Source organism: Suncus etruscus, chromosome 19 (genome assembly GCF_024139225.1).
Source record: "Suncus etruscus isolate mSunEtr1 chromosome 19, mSunEtr1.pri.cur, whole genome shotgun sequence".
NCBI classification, from domain to species: domain Eukaryota; kingdom Metazoa; phylum Chordata; class Mammalia; order Eulipotyphla; family Soricidae; genus Suncus; species Suncus etruscus.
In genome coordinates this window covers 4,236,054-4,245,842 of record NC_064866.1, presented here as the reverse complement: position 1 = coordinate 4,245,842, position 9,789 = coordinate 4,236,054, and the positions used below count along the sequence as shown (strand labels likewise).

Below are 9,789 nucleotides of genomic sequence, written 5' to 3'. Positions count from 1 at the left end.
TCCTGGCAAGACTCTTTCATGAAATTGAACAAACGGAAACACGCCCAAATAGCTTTTATGAAGCCAACATCACCTTGATACCTAAACCAGACAGAGATGCTACGAAAAAAGAAAATTACAGACCAATATCGCTGATGAATGCAGATGCAAAGATCCTCAACAAAATCCTGGCAAATAGGATTCAATACCTCATTAAGAAGATCATCCACTACGATCAAGTAGGTTTCATCCCAGGAATGCAAGGATGGTTTAACATCCATAAGTCTATCAACATAATACACATCAACAACAAGAAAAATAAAAACCACATGATTATATTAATAGATGCAGAGAAAGCATTTGACAAGGTCCAACACCCATTCTTGATCAAAACTCTCAGCAAGATGGGAATGGAAGGAACCTTTCTCAATATAGTTAAGGCCATCTACCACAAGCCAGTGGCAAATATTATCCTCAATGGAGAAAAACTAAAAGCCTTCCCTCTAAATTCTGGCACAAGACAAGGCTGTCCTCTCTCACCACTCCTATTCAACATAGCACTGGAAGTACTTGCTATAGCGATTAGGCAAGAAAAAGATATCAAGGGAATCCAGATAGGAAAGGAAGAAGTCAAGCTCTCACTGTTTGCAGATGACATGATGCTCTACTTAGAAAACCCTAAAGACTCTACCAAAAAGCTTCTAGAAACAATAGACTCATATAGCAAGGTGGCAGGCTACAAAATTAACACACAAAAATCAATGGCCTTTCTATACACCAATAGTAATTAGGAAGAAATAGACATTAAGAAAACAACCCCATTCACAATAGTGCCACACAAACTCAAATATCTTGGAATCAACTTGACTAAAAATGTGAAAGACCTATACAAAGAAAACTATAAAACTCTGCTCCAAGAAATAAGAGAGGACACGCAGAAATGGAAACGCATACCCTGCTCATGGATTGGCAGGATTAACATCATCAAAATGGCAATACTCCCCAAGGCGTTATACAGATTCAACGCTATCCCTCTAAAGATACTTATGACATTCTTCAAAGAGGTAGATCAGGCACTTTTGAAATTTGTTTGGAACAATAAACACCCTAGAATAGCTAAAGCAATCATTGGGAAAAAGAATATGGGAGGAATTACTTTCCCCAACTTTAAACTTTACTACAAAGCAATAGTTATCAAAACAGCATGGTATTGGAATAAGGACAGACCCTCAGATCAGTGGAATAGGCTTGAATACTCAGAAAATGTTCCCCAGACATACAATCACCTAATTTTTGATAAAGGAGCAGGAAATCCTAAATGGAGCAAAGAAAGCCTCTTCAACAAGTGGTGTTGGCACAACTGGCTAGCCACTTGCAAAAAATTGAACTTAGAGCCCCAGCTAACATCATGTACGAAGGTAAAATCCAAATGGATTAAAGACCTCGATATCCGACCCCAAACCATAAGATATATAGAACAACACATAGGCAAAACTCTCCAGGACATTGAGACTTCAGGCATCTTCAAGGAGGAAACTGCACTCTCCAAGCAAGTGAAAACAGAGATTAACAGATGGGAATATATTAAGTTGAGAAGCTTCTGCACCTCAAAGGAAATAGTGCCCAGGATACAAGAGCCACCCACTGAGTGGGAGAATCTATTCCCCCAATACCCATCAGACAAAGGGCTAATCTCCAAAATATACAAGGCACTGACAGAAATTTACAAGAAAAAAAACATCTAATCCCATCAAAAAATGGGGAGAAGAAATGAACAGACACTTTGACAAAGAAGAAATACAAATGGCCAAAAGACACATGAAGAAATGCTCCACATCACTAATCATCAGAGAGATGCAAATCAAAACAACAATGAGATACAACCTCACACCACAGAGAATGGCACACATCACAAAGAATGAGAACAAACAGTGCTGGCGGGGATGTGGAGAGAAAGGAACCCTTATCCACTGCTGGTGGGAATGCCGTCCAGTTCAACCTTTATGGAAAGCAATATGGAGATTCCTCCAAAAACTGGAAATCGAGCTCCCATACGATCCAGCTATACCACTCCTAGGAATATACCCTAAGAACACAAAAATACAATACAAAAATCCCTTCCTTACACCTATATTCATTGCAGCACTATTACCATAGCAAGACTCTGGAAACAACCAAGATGCCCTTTCAACAGACGAATGGCTAAAGAAACTGTGGTACATATACACAATGGAATATTATGCAGCTGTCAGGAGGGATGAAGTCATGAAATTTTCCTATACATGGATGTACACAGAATCTATTATGCTGAGTGAAATAAGTCAGAGAGAGAGAAAAACGCAGAATGGTCTCACTCATCTATGGGTTTTAAGAAAAATGAAAGACATTCTTGCAATAATAAATTTCAGACACAAAAGAGAAAAGAGCTGGAAGTTCCAGCTCACCTCAGGAAGCTCACCACAAAGAGTGATGAGTTTAGTTAGAGAAATAACTACATTTTGAACTGTCCTAATATTGAGAATGTATGAGGGAAATGTAGAGCCTGTTTAGGGTACAGGCGGGGGTTGGGTGGGGAGGAGGGTGATTTGGGACTTGGGTGATGGGAATGTTGCACTGGTGATGGGTGGTGTTCCTTTTATGACTGAAACCCAAACACAATCATGTATGTAATCAAGGTGTTTAAATAAAAAAAAAAAAGAAAAAGTTATGCACAGAAAACTTTTTATAAGATGTATACTATGCATAGATTCTGCTTGCCTGTATTCATTTTTTAATTAAAAAAAAAGAAAAAATAAATTAATTAAAAAATATGCTGAAAATGGGCAGAGTCCTTCTAGTGGCTATCAGCCTCAGTTTGAGAGAGGACATGAAAAAGGTAATTGAAATACCATAACAATACAAAAATAAATGTCAAATTAAATATCCAGTGAGCCCTACAGCAATAAAGAGAAACACCACATCTCGGTTCTGAATTCAAATCATGCTGGAGTGCAAAAAGAAAGAGAAAGATAAGATAAAATAATATAAAATAAAAAAGGAGACATCAACTTCAATATCTATACCAAAATAAAGACGTCAACAAACACAATCAATCAATCAATATATATGTGGAAAAATAATTATTTTGTGCTTTTTATTTTTCCTTTTTTTTTCTTTTTCCCCCTGCATAGGCACAGTAATTATTGGGCATATTATAGAGGGAATTCTCTTGGCCTAGGAGATACAGGGTTTCTCTACCCCTGAAGTATACTGTCATGGGATTAACTGTAGACTCCTTGCATGATCATTTACTCTCCCCTTGGTGTTTCATGGTGTATGGAAGACTTCTGCTTCGTCATGGACGGTAAAATCAGACCTCTGTATCTAGAGATCTTGGTGACTGTGCAGCTCAAGGAATGGAGCTAATGATGAAGGCTTTCTTTGTGGTTCTAGCAGTTCTGCTTTTTCAGGACAACTGATATTTTAGGATCACATTTGTCTTCCTGACTTTGAAGTGGCAAGTCAATCAATGCTGCGACAGTACTTTTTGCTTTTGTTCTACTTCAAAATTGAGGGTTAGACTTCTTGATTTTAAAACTGAGTGGTACCATTGTTGCACAGTGTTGGGACTTCTGTATATGCACTTCTGTGGTTTCTATAAATTTAACTAACTGACAGTCCCTTGGTTTTATTAATTCTTCTTGGATTGAACTATAGATTCTGTCTCTGCCTTTCCTCCAATCCCATACCATCTGTCATGGTAACTTACCTTCCATCCAACCTTGGCTAATTTTATGACCCAGGTTTTCTTCAGAAGCTAGATTTGTGTTTTTGCCCCTCAGATTTTTTTTTTCTTTTTAGAGACAATTCTCTTCTACTTTTATATTTCTGAGATCATAGTTGACATATAGAATTGTCCAAATTCTGGGAGTATGATAATGACTTAATATTTGTATATATATTGCAAAATGACCATCATAAGTATAACCAATGTCTATGACAATACAATTACATTTTTTTGTGATAAGAATTTTATTTTATTTTTGGTTTGGGGGCCATACCCAGCGGTGCTCAACAGTTACTCCACTCCTGATTAGTTCTGGTTATCCTGATAGCCTCACAGGACTGTATAGGATGCAGCATATTAAACCCAGTCAGCCACATGCAAGGCAAATGCTATACCAGCTGTGCTATTGTTCCAGCCCCCCAAAATAAAAATTTTTGTGATCTACTCTGAGAAGGTTTCAAAAATGCTTTGAAGTATTTTGAAATCTAGTTACAACCTAAACAGTACATATCTATATCTTATTACTGTATAAATAGAAGTTTGTTTCCTTTGATTCCTGTCACCTATTTTGCATAATCTTTTCAATGTCTGCCTCTGTCAAACACTAATTTGTTTTCTATGTCAATGAGTATTTTACTCTAGCTTGTTTCTATATAAAAAAAAACCATAATTTTATCACACAGAATTTGTTTTTGACATTTCACTTAGTAAAAATCTTCCAGGTCCTGATATCAGACCTGAAAACATAAAGTATTTCAAAGAAATACCTAGGAGCAAAAAAAAAAAAAAAAAGAAAACTAAAATACAAAAATGTTCTCCTATATTTATTGCAGCACTATTTACAATAGCCAGAATCTGGAAAAAACACAGATGCTCCACAACTGATGAGTAGCTAAAGAAACCATGGTACATATACATAATGGAATACTACACAGCTGTTAGGAAAAGTGAAGTTCCTGAAATCTTCCTAGACATAGAAGGATATGAAGAGTCATCGAAGGGTTATGATTTGCATGTTCTCTCATTGAGATTCTGGGTTCACACAAGACAATGAAAATCTTAGTATCAATATCATCATTTTCTTCAAAAAAAATAAAAAGATCACTGTGCTACAAGACAATATATTTTATTATTCTTTATTTTTTTGCATGAGTGAAAATAATGCTTGTCACTTTAAATTTTTATGTAAGAATAATAATTTTAAAAACACTATAGTCTAGCACAATGGTCCTCAAACTACGGCCCGCGGGCCACATATTGTATTTATTCCCATTTTGTTTCTTCACTTCTAAATAAGATATATGCAGAGTGCATAGAAATTTGTTCCTAATTTTTGTTTTTACTATAATCTGGCCCTCCAACAGTCTGAAGGACAGTGAACTGGCCCCCTGTTTAAAAAGTTTGAGGACCCCTGCTAGCATATTACAGTTTCCCAGAGAAATCTGTAAACAGCACATTTATTTTATTATGTGAACCATACGTATTTTATTGGTGCTTTTACATCTCTAACAGAAATGTTGGCTTTTTTTTCTGAATGTGAGTATTTCTTTCTCAAGTAGAAATTTTTGAATTTCAAAGTTGTTTTCTTTTTATTTTGTTTTCCTATTTGTTTTTTTTTGTAGGTAAGACAGTGTCAAGTTTATATACAAGAATATAATATTTATGTGAAATATTTACAGTGTTGGTTAAAGCAATAGTTTTACAACCTTTAGAGGTCAACTACTAAGTATGTTACAGGTCAGCTAAATGATTTAATTTTATATTTGTTTTTTTAAAAAATATGGCACTATTGGGCCAGAGATAGCATGGAGGTAAAGAGTTTGCCTTGCATGCAGAAGGTCGTGGTTCGAATCTTGGCATCCCATATGGTCCCTTGAGCCTGCCAGGAGAGATTTCTGAGCATAGAGTCAGGAGTAACCCCTGAGCACTGCCAGGTGTGACCCAAAAACGAAAAAAAAAAAATGGTATGCCTCATGAATTTGCATGTTATCCTTGCACAGAGGCCATGCAAATCTTTTCTATATCATTCCAATTTTAGTATTAGTGCTGCCAAAGTGAGCACTCTAAATTATTTTCTTTATAACAAAGATAATAATTCATTACCAGGGCTGGAGTGGTGGCACAAGTGGTAAGGTGTCTGCTTGCATGTGCTAGCCTAGGATGGACTGCAGTTTGATCCCCAACATCCCATATGGTCCCCCAAGCCATGAACAATTTCTAAGCTCATAGCCAGGAGTAATTTCTGAGCATCACCTGGTGTGGCCCCCAAACCAAACAAAAAAAATTCATTATTATGCATGTTCCCACAAAAATTTAATCACACATTTATAAATATATGGGATGATCAACAAGTGCTCCAGTCATATATGTAAGATAAGTGAGATAATGTTAATATAGAAATTATAAATATAAATATAAAGAAATATGGAAGTTAAATAAAAACAGTATTCTCATAAACATGCTATGGTATATGATTTTGGCTGCTTTCTGCCAGTTACAGTCCTTATGGTTCTTACAACATCTACCATGTCCTTTTCTATGTTAAAGGATCTAAATTAAATACTGTTAAATCCAATACTGCAATACTCAATATTACCCCAAGGATCAGGGCAGCACAGCCAAAACCAAAAGTATACCTTTGAGAACAAGATTCAAGTCAGAATTCTGTACACCCTCCAAGTCAAATTTGACTCTTACAAAAGCAGGAAATTGCTTTTTTCTTTCATTAAGATGACCCCTTCATATATGTATATTTGTTTTCATTTACATGTGTATAGACCCACGCATAATTTGTTGAAATACAGCCATGTTGGTGGAAATAAAATTTCAAGTTTCTCATATACCTATGTCACAGAAACTAATCAGAAGCATCCTCACATATTTTCCTGTTTTCTTTATTGTTTTAAATAGTTTTTTTTTTGTTTTGTTTTGTTTTCTGTTTTTGCCCATACCCGGTGACACTGAGGGGTTACTTTTGGCTCTGTGTTCAGTCTTAGGAGACCATATGGAACACCAGAGGAGTCGAACTGTGGTCCATCCTAGGTGAGCTTCATGCAAGGAAAACGCCCTACCACGGTGCCAACCCTCTGGCCCCTATAAATAATTTTTATTGTGACCAATGTGAATTACAAGTCTTTCACATTATATTTAAGGTACATAGTGACAAGTGAATTTGGGCCATTCCCACCACCAGTGTGGTCTCCCCTCCACCCCTGTTCCCAACATGCATCCCAAACCTCTTTACTTTGTCCCCTGGAATGCTAGTGTAACAGGTCCCCTTTGTTGTAGATTGGGGGTCTTAATTCTGTTGTCATTGACTTTGACTTTTGTTCTTTATTTTAATCACATCATCAGTAATTCCAGGAGGTACTCCTATGCTTTCACCTTACTCAGCTATAATTCAATTTTTGTTTGTTTGTGTGCCTCACCTGTTAATACTCAGAGCTTACGATTTGCTATGCACTAGGGATCACTACTGGTGGGCTTGGGGAAATATAATGGGGTGTCAGGGATTGAACCCAGGTTGGATATGTACAAATCATGTACCTCTTTACTGACTTAGCCTTACTGACTTTAGTAACATTATTTAGCAACATTTAGTAAATTTGTGCCTGCTAGAAAGCAGGCAGGAGGTAGGTGGAAAACTGGAGACTTTGGTAAAGGGAAGGTCATAATGGTGGTGGGATTGGTGTTTGAAAATTTAGTGCCTTAAACGACTGTATTATGAACAACTTGGTAAATCCTAAATATATATTTGGAAATCTATAATACAAAAGAATTTATTCTTAACAAAGGTACCAAGTTTAAATCCTTGATATAGATATAGCTAGAGAAATATCAGGGTCAGCATCTCCAAGTAAAGAAAATGGTATTTGCGAAGATATGGAGACAAGCAAGAAAGATATGGCTATAGAATCTGTCAGTGTTGAACATCTGGACTGTTTTCATATCCTGGCCATTATACTAAGCATTGCAATGAAGAGAAATATGTACCTATAACTTTTTGAATGAATATTTTTGTGTCTTAACAGTAGATATAAGAAGTAAAATAATTGGGTAATATGAAAGCTCTTTTTTGGGGGGGCAAAATTATACTGTTTCCTTAGGGTCTATATTCAACAACATTCCCATCAGCAATTTTTTCACCACAACCTCATCAACACAGGTTGTTTCTTGAAGTTTTGACATATGACATTTTCACATATCTCCTAGCCATCTGTCTGTTTTCTTTAGATAAGTGTCTGTTCACTTCCCCTCTCAATGTTTTATGCGTTGTTGTAGTTATAGTTGTTGGTCTTCATGTATACTTTAAATATCTTGGATATTAACCCCTTATCTGATATATTGTGTACACATATTTTTCTCCTATTTAGCAAAGTGTCTTTAAATGGTAGCCTGTGTTTCTTTTGCTATGCAGAAACTTTAACTTGATATAGTTCCATTTGCTTATTTTTGTTTCTGTTGTCTTTGCCAATGAAATATATTGATAAAAATACCCTATAAGTCCAAATCTTGGAACATTCTGCCTGCCATTTCCTCAGTGTCATTTATGAACTATGTTCTAATTTTGAGATTTTAGTTCCATTTTGAATTGACTTTTGAGTCATACATTTTATTATATAGTTTTAGATTTAAAAATTATCATGCAGATTCTGGAATTTACAAGGGGAAAGGGTGTGAGTAAAGAGTTAACTAGGCATACAAGAAACATAATGATCTCTTGACAATGTCGAATGTGGGGTAGACTGTGGGCCTAAAGCTGGCCTGTTGGAGTAGAAGCACACATCTTTGAAGAAATTCTCATCAAGCCATGACCAGTGGAAACTAGGACAGTAATCACCTGGGAAACCAAGTAAATATAAACATACAGCCATCCATCACTGCCATCTGGAAAAAATTGGGGAGTAAGGGTCTTCCTGTTAGGCCCTGCTCTGGTATTTATTTGTGTAGCTGGATATCCCAGACCAGTCTTTCTGTCAGCGATGCTTCAGTGAGGTGCATGTTACTGAATCTCAGTCTGGAATTAAAACATACCACCTTTCTGTGTGAATGTGGATGTAAATATTACCAGTAGACAGGGCACGGAAGAGATAGGTGTCCATATTTCCAAGTCTAAACAATCTCTGTCGGTCAGACAGGGAGGTCCCATGTGCTTGCTGGCTATATCGTCATTAGAAAAGTCTGGATTTCCAGTGAATGCTGTATGTGTTCTGCACAGTCTAGGGGCTAGAATCTCTAGGAGCTGCTCCCTGTTAGTCCTACTTTAGTTAACAATGTCTGGTAGAGGTATGAAGGGGAATAATGATGGTTGGACATGGGCTACTATATTAACAGACTAAACAGACACAGATAACTCTCTCCAAAGAATATTCACTGTTAGTCAAGAATATATACATATTGAATATATATTGAATATTATATTGAATATACTGAATATATTGAATATATTAGGTATATATATATAGTCTTTTTTGAGAGATCACACCTGGCAGCACTCAGTGGTTCCTCCTAGCTCTACACTCAGAAATCACTCCTGGCAGACTCAGGGAACCATATGGGATGCAGGGATTTGAACCACCATCCTTCTGCATGCAAGACAAATGCCTACGTCCATGCTATCTCTCCAGTGCCAAGAATATATTTTGACTATTATTTACTGTTAGTCAAGAGTATGTTTTCAGTTGTTACTCTGGCATCAGTGAAAGATTTGCTTTGTTCCCTTCACCAGTCACCCAAGAAAATCAAATATATTCAGAAGGCACTGACTGGTGTTTGTGAGGCCAAGTCTAAAGTATAGATCAGAGCAAAGTCAGTTGACCCATTCAAGGAATAAATCTATGATCTTGACCTCCTAAGCATCGTTTCTTTACAGACTGAGCTAATCGTGGTCCCTGAAAACTGGCCCTTTCAGGTGTCCTCAAACTTATTAAACAGGGGGGAGTTCACTGACCCTCAGACCATTTGAGGTTCTGACTATAGTGAAAACAAAACTTATGAACAAATTCTTATGAACAGTACATATATCTTATTTTGCAATGAAGAAA

The 9,789-nt window shown here is 36.5% G+C and overlaps 1 non-coding gene across 1 annotated transcript; it reads right to left on the bottom strand.

The window, feature by feature from the left end:
• Nucleotides 1-5,700: 5,700 nt before the first annotated feature.
• Nucleotides 5,701-5,807, bottom strand: LOC125997708 (U6 spliceosomal RNA). Its single transcript, XR_007491743.1, has one exon. It is a non-coding gene; the product is annotated as a U6 spliceosomal RNA (small nuclear RNA).
• Between the last annotated feature and the right edge of the window lie 3,982 nt (nucleotides 5,808-9,789).